The following is a 9,789-nucleotide window of genomic DNA, read 5'->3' as shown; positions in this document are numbered from 1 at the left end:
AGGCAGCATGATTTTGGTTGTTAGTACCCCGTAGGACATTAATCAGCTTTAATTCTACCTTAGCAATATGATTTTAGCATTTCTTTGTTTTTTTAACTGACTATAAAATACTAGTTCTCGGGACACCTGGGTGGCTCAGCGGTTGAGTGCCTGCCTGCCTTCAGCCCAGGGCGTGATCCTGGAGTCCTAGGATCAAGTCCCACGTTGGCTCCCTGCATGGAGCCTGCTCCTCCCTCTTCCTGTGTCTCCGCCTCTCTCTGTGTGTCTCTCATGAATAAATAAATAAAGTCTTTAAAAAAATAAAATAAAATACTAGTTCTCATATCCTCTTTCGAGTTAACTTTGCCGTCTTGCTGGTTTCCTCCTTTAAGAATTAAAATTAAACTTTGACACATGTACACTCTCTGTTTGTAAGAAACTTTAAAAAAAATTCTGAGTCTCCATACTTTAACAGTGATCCTGTTTTTGTAAAAACAAAACAAAGCAAAGAATATGGTAGCTGGGGGAGCTGGTTAAAAATGTTCCAAATTCTTTACAGCAGTTCTGGGTTGGAGGGTTCTGGGGGGTATGTCTTCTGTGCTAAATAGTTTGTAAAATTTAAATTTTGTATAACTTTACATGGTATTTGCAATGAGTAAAAGATATTACTTTAAAAAGTAAATACATGGGGCAGCCCGGGTGGCTCAGCGGTTTAGCGCCGCCTTCAGCTCAGGGCCTGATCCTGGAGTCCCGGGATTGAGTCCTGTGTCGGGCTCCCCGAGGGTAGCTTGCTTCTCCCTCTGCCCGTGTCTCTGCCTCTCTGTGTGTGTGTGTGTGTCTCTCATGAATAAATAAAATTTAAAAATCTTAAAAAAATAAAAAGTAAATACATGTAAAAAATAATTCACAGTGCTTTCAAGTTTAAGATCTGCATAGAGAGACCTGTATTGCATATGACTAACCAGAAATATGATGGCAAATTATGATAGGTGTTCTTGAAAGAAGTGGGCTGTCATCTGTTGAATGCTTATTAGATACCAAAGTCCACGTTGGCTCATTTACATAATTTCATCATCATAATGATCCTCTGAGGTAGATGCTATCTCCATTTTTCAGATGAAGACGCTGAAGCTGAGTGACTACACAAGGTCACACAAGTAATAAGGGGGAAGAGCCAGAACTTAAACTCTGGGCTTTTTTTTAAGATTTTATTTATTTATTCATGAGACACAGAGAGAGGCAGAGACATAGGCAGAGGGAGAAGCAGGCTCCTTGTGGGGAGCCCTGTGCAGGACTTGATCCCATGACCGTGGGATCACGACCTGAGCTGAAGGCAGACACTCAACCACTGAACCACCCAAGTGACCCTAAACTCTGGTCTGATTCCAAAGCTCATAGTCTTCAGTCTACCACACTGCCTCTCATAGATGTTGGGCTCCATAATCTAGACTGGGTAGGACTGAAGAAGGCGGGTATTTTATACTCATCTTTGGCTCTTTATTTTTTTTTTTTATCTTTGGCTCTTTAAATGGGGCAAGTGCATTCACATTTAACACAGAAGGGAATAGGCAAAGGTCCCATATCTCTAATATCTACCCAACTAGCCTATGGCTTAGCCTGCTCTAACATGGTTCCCAACCATCCACATGTGCTCACTTTCTTGGCTTTAGGTTCCAGTCCCTCCTTACTCTCTTGACGTAATTTGGCTCTGCTTCTCTGGTTTACCAACCTCTGCTTGCCTCACTTGACTCTCCAATTTGCTCTTTTGCGTTGGATTGGCTCACTTACCAATGCAATGAGACATTCCTCCCACCAGCCTCAGCTCCAGGTACCCACACCTGCTAGGCAAGCTCCCTTGTCTTCCAGCCAGGAGAGTAGGATTGAGTAGGCATAGGTCAGAAAGCTAGACCATCCCTGGGAGTGGCACGGAAGAATCATGTGCTCAAGGGCCAAGCCAGGAATTCAGCGCCAGAGCAGAAAAGCAGGAATGTATTTGACAATGAAGTTTAAGCTTGGGTTTGAAGGATGGGGAGGTAAATAACAGGGAAGGTCTAAAGTCTACAGGTGGGGATGCCTGGGTAGCTCAGTGGTTGAGCGTCTGCCTTTGGCTCGGGTCATGATCCTAGAGTCCTGGGATCGAGTCCCGTGTCAGGCTCTCTAAATAGAGTCTGCTTCTCCCTCCGCCTCTCTCTGTGTCTCTCATGAACAAATAAAATCTTTTTAAAAAATAAAGTCTACAGGTGTAACCTGGCCTGGAAACCAGTGGGTCATTGGGTACCGAGGAGAGGAAAGAAGGAATGCAAATGCTTGATGCTAAGTGAATACTTCTGAGCAAGGTTGGGGGTTTTATTGCCTAATCATTGGAGCACACTTCTGCCTGGGCTTTACTTTATAACACTTGGTGGTGTCAGGAAATGAGATCTAAGCAAAAGTGCTGTGGGAGCATTGAGGAAAGGTCCATAGAGGATGTGAGATTTGAACTAAGCCTTGAAGGATAAGTAGGGTCGCCATTGGTGGACATACATTTTAGCAGAGGGGACATTGCAAGTAAAGACACACAGGTATCAAGGTTCACATATAGCATATATGTTCACCAAACAGCAAGCAGTCGTAGTGTGCCTGGAATATAGTGAGCATTGGGGGTGAGGCTCAGTAAGAGATGAGGGTGGAAGGTAGCCTGGAGAGCCATGGAGACCTTATGTTAGCTAAGTGCTGAATTTGAATCTATGCAATGGAGAACCATTGAAGACTTTCCAAAAATTATCATATGGAAAAATTGACATCTTGGGGGTAATATACAGCTTTGTGAATTTTAACACATGTAGAGATGTATGTAACCACCACTACAGTCAGTACACAACAATTCCAATACCCCCAAAGAATTACCTCATACTACCCCTCTGGAGTCACACCGTCCCAACACCTCTAACCCTTGACAACCACTAATCTGTTCCCTGTCTCTATAGTTTTGTCTTTTTGAGAATGTCATATAAATGGAATCATACAGTACATAACCTCTTGAATGCTTTTGAGCAGAGCAGTGACATAAGGGTATTTCAGGAAGATCACTTTGGTGTTTGTGTGAAGGATGGATTAGAGTAGGGTAAAACTAGAAGCCAGGAGACCAGCTGTAAGAGTTCAAACCAGAGATGACCATTCCTTTGGCACATGTAGTACATATTCATTAAAAGGCTGATTGTAGTTAATGAAACAGCTGTGGGAAGAAAATGGCACTAAATAGGTCATGTTTTATATCTATAATGTTTTGATGTACTTTGATATGATCACCCAAAGGATATAATAGTACACACACACAAAAACAAACAAGAACAAGCCATGAAAGAGCACATACAGTATTGTTCACATGTCTCTTTTTAAAGACATGCATATATTTTCATAGAAAAATGTCTAGAAGGTGTAGAATATACGCTAAAAGCCTCAATTTGTTATGTCTGCATGGTGGAAGTAGAGGTGATACATTTTCTTCTTTATATATTCTACATTTCCAAAAGCCCTGTTTCCTTTCCTCCTGCGCCCCTCCCCCCACCCTGATGCCTTGAGAATAGGTAGGATATGTAGTTTTTTTGTTCCTTTGTACTACTCGGTATAATTCTAGGTATGTGGCAAACATGATAAATTTTAATCAGTTATTATCTCTGAATTATGAGGAGAGAGTTGAGGTACTGTAATGAAGTGACTTGGCCAGAATCACACAGCTAATTAAGGGAAAATCAGAATGGAAGCCTGGGCTCATACCCCTCCTGGTCCAGATTAAACAACAACAACAACAAAAACCCTTTCTATTATGAAAGTGTTCAAGCATTAATCAGAGAAAATAATATATTTCCATATACCATCACACAGCTTCACCAATTATCATTTTGCCATTCTTATTTCATCTAGCCTCCAATCTTTTTCCAACTGGCTGGAGGATTTTATTTTTTTAATTATTATTTTTATTGAAGAATAATTAATATATAGTCTTCTGTTTATGTACAATATAATGATTTAAAATGTTTATACATTACAGCTCTTAGTCACCTCTATCTGTTTCACCCCTTTCCTCACCCATCTCCCTTCTGGCAACCACTAGGTTGTTCTCTGCATCTAAGAGTGTTTTATTTTTCTTTTTTTCCCTTTGTTCATTTGTTTTGTTTTCTTAAATTCCACATATGAGTGAAACCATATAGTATTTGTCTTTCTCTAACTTATTTTATTTAGCATTCTACCCTCTAGATCCATCCATGTTGTTCCAAATGGCAAGGTGTCATCTTGTATAACTGAGTAATATCCCATTGTATGTATATATGTGTGTGTGTGTGTGTGTATAATTCATTCATCTATGGATGGACAGTTACTTGGGTTACTTCCACATCTTGACTATTGTGAATAATGTTGCAAAAAAAATCGGAATGCATATATCTTTTTGGATTAGGGTTTTTGTTTTCTTCGGGTAAATACCCAGTAGTGGGATTACCTGATCATATTGTAATTCTATTTTTAAGTTTTTGAGGAACCTCCATACTGTTTTTCACAGTGGCTGGAAGATTTTAATGAAAATTTTACAGTAGTTACTTTGGTATATAATCTGTAACTGAGAAGGATATCAAGAAATACACATAATCATATACCAACATCATATTCAACACCATTGACATTGATTCCTTAATTCTTAGTTCATATTCAAATTTTCTCAATTGTTCTTTTTTAAAAAAGATTTTATTTATTTATTCATGAGAGAGACAGAGAGAAAGAGAGAGGCAGAGACACAGGCAGAGGGAGAAGCAGGCTCCATGCAGGGAACCTGACATGGGACTTGATCCTGGGTCTCCAGGATCATGCCCTGAAGGTGGCGCTAAACCGCTGAGCCACCCGGGCTGCCCAAATTTTCTTAATTGTTTTCAAGATGTCTTTCTATAGTTGACATACTCAGATCAGGATCTGAACAAGACCCACCCACTGCACTTTTTAAAAACAGATTTCTGGGATCCCTGGGTGGCGCAGCGGTTTAGCGCCTGCCTTTGGCCCAGGGCGCGATCCTGGAGACCCGGGATCGAATCCCACGTCGGGCTCCCGGTGCATGGAGCCTGCTTCTCCCTCTGCTCTCTCTCTCTCTCTCTCTCTGTGTGTGTGTGTGTGTGACTATCATAAAAAAAAATTAAAAAAATAAAAATAGATTTCTTAGGTCTCTTTTATAATAGTTGTGGGACCCAGGAAATTGAACAAAATCCCCTACCCCTGGACAAGCAGAGCAGGACTGACTCTATTTTGGGCTGCACCCGCCTTGTGCTGACCTGCTTATTACTTAGGGCACTGCCCCGCCCTAGTCAAAGACCAGGACACACCCTAACCGGAAATCCGGCTCAGTAGACCAGCATGACTGTGCAACTTTCTGCGTATCCCATTGGCCACTGGCCCCTATAAAGTTGCTAAGCCTCTTAGTCTTGGGGTCCAAGTCCCTGCTCCGCTGGGTCGGGTATACTTGGGCCCAGGTTCGAGCTTGTAAATAAACCCTCGTGTGATTGCATCGGTGTCGGCTCCTTGGCGGTTTCTCGGATTCGAGATCTTGGGCACAACAATAGTCTATCTTCCCTTTTTTAATGTCACTGATTTATGGAAGAAACTGGGTCACTTTTTCTGTAGACTGTCCTGCACTCTGGATTTGGCCAATTGCTTCCTTATGGTATTGTTTAACTTGCTCCTCTGTTCCCTGTATTTCCTATGAACCAATAGATTTAGAGGTTTGAGTAGATTCAATGTCTTAGACAAGGATACCTAATGGATGGTGCTGTTTACTTCCTACTACATCACATGAAGTGCATTATGTCTGCATATCTCATTTTGATTGATACTAAAATTGGTCAGTAGGGTTCAGGTGATGCCAGCATATCTCCCCATTCTAAGGATTTCCATCGGCCTTTTACCTAATAATCATCACCTAGATCTGTTCCTTTCATTATGGAGTTGCAAAATGGTGGTTTATTCTAATGCTAACATTTCTTCTACATTTATTAGCTGGAATTCTTCTATAAATAAGAATTTCCGCTCATCAGCTATTGCTTACTCTGAGACACAATTTGTACGGGAAAGGCAGGATAAATGCTGCATTTTTTTCTCTTCATCAGCTTTCTGAGTAATAAGTTGATGCCTTACCAATCTCCATAGTGATCGATAAAGGTTTTTTGCCTTTAGCATCATTATGAATTCATATATTTTATATGTTTGTTATGCTTCAATCCAATTCAGTCATCTTTTTTTTTTTAATTTTTTTTTTATTTATTTACAATAGTCATACAGAGAGAGAGGGAGAGAGGCAGAGACACAGGCAGAGGGAGAAGCAGGCTCCATGCACCGGGAGCCCGACATGGGATTCGATCCTGGGTCTCCAGGATCGCGCCCTGGGCCAAAGGCAGGCGCCAAACCGCTGCGCCACCCAGGGATCCCAGTCATCTTTTTTTTTTTAAAGATTTTATTTATTTATCCATGAGAGACACAGCGAGAGAGAGACATAGGCAGAAGGAGAAGCAGGCTCCCTGCAGGAAGCCTGATGCGGGACTCGATCCCAAGACCCCAGGATCACGCCCTGGGCCAAAGGCAGACGCTCAACCGCTGAGCCACCCAGGTGTCCCAATTCAGTCATCTTTTTAAAAAGTTTTAATTTTAGACCAATTTTAGATTTACAGAAAATTGCAAAGATAATACAGAGTTCTCATATACCCCTCACTCATTTTCCTCTATTGTTAACGTCTTATCTTACATTGCTGTTAATACATTTGTCACAACTAAGAAACCAATATTGGTACATTGTTATTAATTAAACTCCATAGTTTATTCAGATTTCAGTAGCTTTTTCCTAATGCCCCCTTTCTGTCCCAGGATCCCACCCAGGATACCTTATTTATTTATTTTTTAAGATTTTATTTTTTTATCTGACAGAGAGAGAGAGAGAGAGAGAGAACAAGCAGTGGGAGGAGCAGGCAGAGGGAGAGAGAGAGAAACAGATTCCCTGCCGAGCAGGGAGCCTGATGTGGGGCTCTATCCCAGGACCCTGGGATCATGACCCCAGCCCATGGCAGACCCTTAACTGACTGAGCAACCTAGGGACCCCACCACATTACATTTAACTATCACATCTCTTTAGCCTTCTCGGTTATATGACAGTTCGGTTCCGGACTTTTCTTTTTTGGGAAGATTTTGCTGACTGATTCAATATCTTTACTTTTTATAGGTATGTTCATACTTCCTATAGCATCTTGAGTCAGTTTTGGTAGTTTGTGTGTTTCTAGGAATTTGTTCATTTCACGTATGTTATCTAATCTGTTGCATGCAATTGCTCATTGAATTCTCTTATAATTCTTTCAATTTTCTGTATAGTTGGTTGTGATGTTCCTGCTTTAATTTGTGATTTTAGTGATTTGAATCTTCTTCCTTAGTTTTGTCAGTCTAACCTAAAGGCTTGGCAATTTTGTTGTTTTAAAAGAACCAACTTTTGATCTTGTCAATCCCCTTCATTGTTTTTCTGTTCTCTATTTTGCTTGTTTTCACTCTGACCTTTATTATTTCCTTCCTTCTACTGAGTTTAGCTTGCTCTTCTTTTTCTAGTTTCTTAAGGTGTAAAGTTAGGTTATTGATTTAGAATCTTCTTTTTAAAAATGTTATCACAGCTATAATATTTCTGCTTTGCATTGTATTTGCTGCATTCCATAAGTTTGGGTAGATTATATTTTCATTTGTCTCAGAGTATTTTCTAATTTCACTTATAATTTTTCTTTGACTCATTTGTTGCTTAAGAGCATGTTGTTTAATTTCCAAATATTTGTGAATTTTCCAGTTTTGCTTTTTTAATAACTTCTAGTTTCATTACATATCTGGTTAGATAAGATACCTTGTATAATTTCAATTGTTTAAAATTTATTGTGACTTGTTTTGTGGCCTAATATATGGTCTGTTCTGAAAAATGTGTACTTGAGAAGAGTGTGTATTCTGCTGTTGTTGAGTGGATGTTCTACATATTTCTCATAGGTTTTGGTGGTTTATAATGTTGTTCAAATCCTCTGTTTCTTTATCTCCAGTCAAGCCATTATTAAACTCAGGGTATTGAAGTCTCCAACTATTATTGTAGAACTGTCTCTTTTCCCCTTCCATTATGGTAGTTTTTGCTTCATATATTTTTAGGGCTTTATTATTAGTGCATAAATGTTTATAATTTTTATAGCTTCTATATGTGTCAATCACTTTGTTAATATATATTGTTCTTTGTGTCTTGTAGCAATTGTTAGTCTTAAAGTCTCTTGTCTAATATCAGTATAGCTTTGCCAGCTCTCATTTTGTAATTACTAGGGTGAAATATCTTTTTCCATCCTTTTTATTTCATACTATTTGTGTCTTCCAATTTAAAGTGAGTCGCCGGCAGCCCTGGTGGCTCAGCGGTTTAGCGCCGCCTGCAACCCAGGGTGTGATCCTGGACCCTGGATTGAGTCCCATGTCCGGCTCCCTGCATGGGGCCTGCTTCTCCCTTTGCATGTGTCTCTGCCTCACTCTCCTCTCTGTGTATTCTCATGAATAAATAAATAAAATATTTTTTAAAAATGGTTAAAAAATAAAGTGAGTCACTTGTGGGGCACCTGGGTGGCTCAGTTGGTTGAGTGTCCAACTCTTGATCTCCGCTCAGGTCTTGATCTCAGAATCATGAGTTCAAACCCCATGTTGGGCTCTGTGCTGAGTGTGGAGCCTACTTGGAAAAAAAATTGAGTCTTTTGTAAACAATATATAGTTGGATCATGTTTTCTTATCCACTCTGTCAAACCCTACCTCTTCATTGGTGAGTGTATTCCATTTATTTTATGGATATTGTGTTGGATATTTTTTAGTATACCAATCTGATTCTCTTCTCACTTCTTTTTCTGTATTTTGTTTTTTACGTTTTTTTTCTTAGTAGTTATCCTGGGGATTACAATTATCATATTTATAAAAAACAAGTTTGATTTAATACTAAGTTAGTTTCAATAGTATAAAAACTCTGCTCATATACAGGTTCACCATCTCCTCTTTATGTTGTTTTTGTCACAAGTTATATCTCTATACATTGTATTTTCCTCAACATAGATTTATAATTATTGTTTTATGCATATGTATTTTAAATCATATAGGAAAAAGCCCAATATCTAAATAATAAATGCTCTAGTCACAGAGAAGAGAAAATGAAGAGAACGAAGTCTTCAATATATTAATTCAAAAAACTAAAAAAAATAAATTCAAGAAACTTCCTCAAAACGGAAGATCATGAGTTTCCAGATTGAAAGATCCCATGAGCAATGAAAATGGACCCACACCAAGATATGTCTTCATAAAATTTGTCCACATTGGGTTAAAAAGAAGATCCTATAAGCTCCCAAAAGTAAAAACAGATCACATATAATGGATCAAGAATCAGAATGGCTTTGGATTTCTGAATATTAACAATGTAAGCTAGGAGATTATTTGAAATGCCTTCAAAATCTTGAAGAAAATTATTTTCAACCTTGAGTTCCATATCAGCCAAGCTGTCAATCAGGTGTGAGGATAGAATAAAGACCTTTTCAGACAAGCAAAGTCTCAAAAATTTAACCTTCATGCATCTCTTGTTTATTTTTATTTTTCTTTTAAAGATTTTATTTATTCATTCATGATAGACAGGGAGAGAGAGGCAGAGACACAGGCAGAGGGAGAAGCAGGCTCCATGCCGGGAGCCCGATGCAGGATTTGATCCCGGGACTCCAGGATCACGCTCTGGGCCAAAGGCAGGTGCTAAACCGCTGAGCTACCCAGGGA

Source organism: Nyctereutes procyonoides, unplaced genomic scaffold (genome assembly GCF_905146905.1).
Source record: "Nyctereutes procyonoides isolate TBG_1078 unplaced genomic scaffold, NYPRO_anot_genome, whole genome shotgun sequence".
NCBI lineage: Eukaryota > Metazoa > Chordata > Mammalia > Carnivora > Canidae > Nyctereutes > Nyctereutes procyonoides.
The sequence above is the reverse complement of the archived record's forward strand: the minus strand, read 5'-3'. Positions refer to the sequence as shown.